This window comes from Petaurus breviceps, unplaced genomic scaffold, assembly GCF_028583685.1.
Source record: "Petaurus breviceps papuanus isolate PSGF00001 unplaced genomic scaffold, PetGlider_PUasm1.0 90849, whole genome shotgun sequence".
NCBI classification, from domain to species: Eukaryota; Metazoa; Chordata; class Mammalia; order Diprotodontia; family Petauridae; genus Petaurus; species Petaurus breviceps.
Genome location: NW_027187361.1, coordinates 15,945,104 through 15,945,598, shown reverse-complemented (window position 1 = coordinate 15,945,598; position 495 = coordinate 15,945,104).

Sequence of the window (495 nt, the reverse complement as noted above, 5' to 3'; positions counted from 1 at the left end):
CCAAGCATGAGGTGATTAAGGACTGTGCCAGGGTAGTGACAAGGTTAGAGGAGAGAAAAGGGTGTATATGAGAGGAGTTAGGAAGGTAAAATTAACAGGGCTTGGCCATTGATTACTTGTGGAAAGTTAGAGAGTGAGGAGTTGAGAAAGACTCCTAGGTTGCAAGCATGTTTGAATAGAAAGATGGTGGTTCTCCTGGAAGTCCAGGCATACGTACCTTGTTTCTGAATTCTAGCCACTCCAGGCTATTTGTTATTCCCTGAATTTGGCATTCCATTTTGTCATCCCTGTACCTTTGCACAGGTTGTCATTCATGCCTGGAATACACTCCCAAGTCATCTCTACCTCTGACTCCTTAGCTTCCTTCAAGGTTTAGCTCAGTGGCCTCTTCCTATGGGAAATCTTTCCTGATCCTCAAGTTGTGCTCCCTCCTCTCCCTATCCTTCCTCCCTCCCTCCCCTTCCTCCCTCCCTCCCTCTTCCTTCCTTCCTTCCT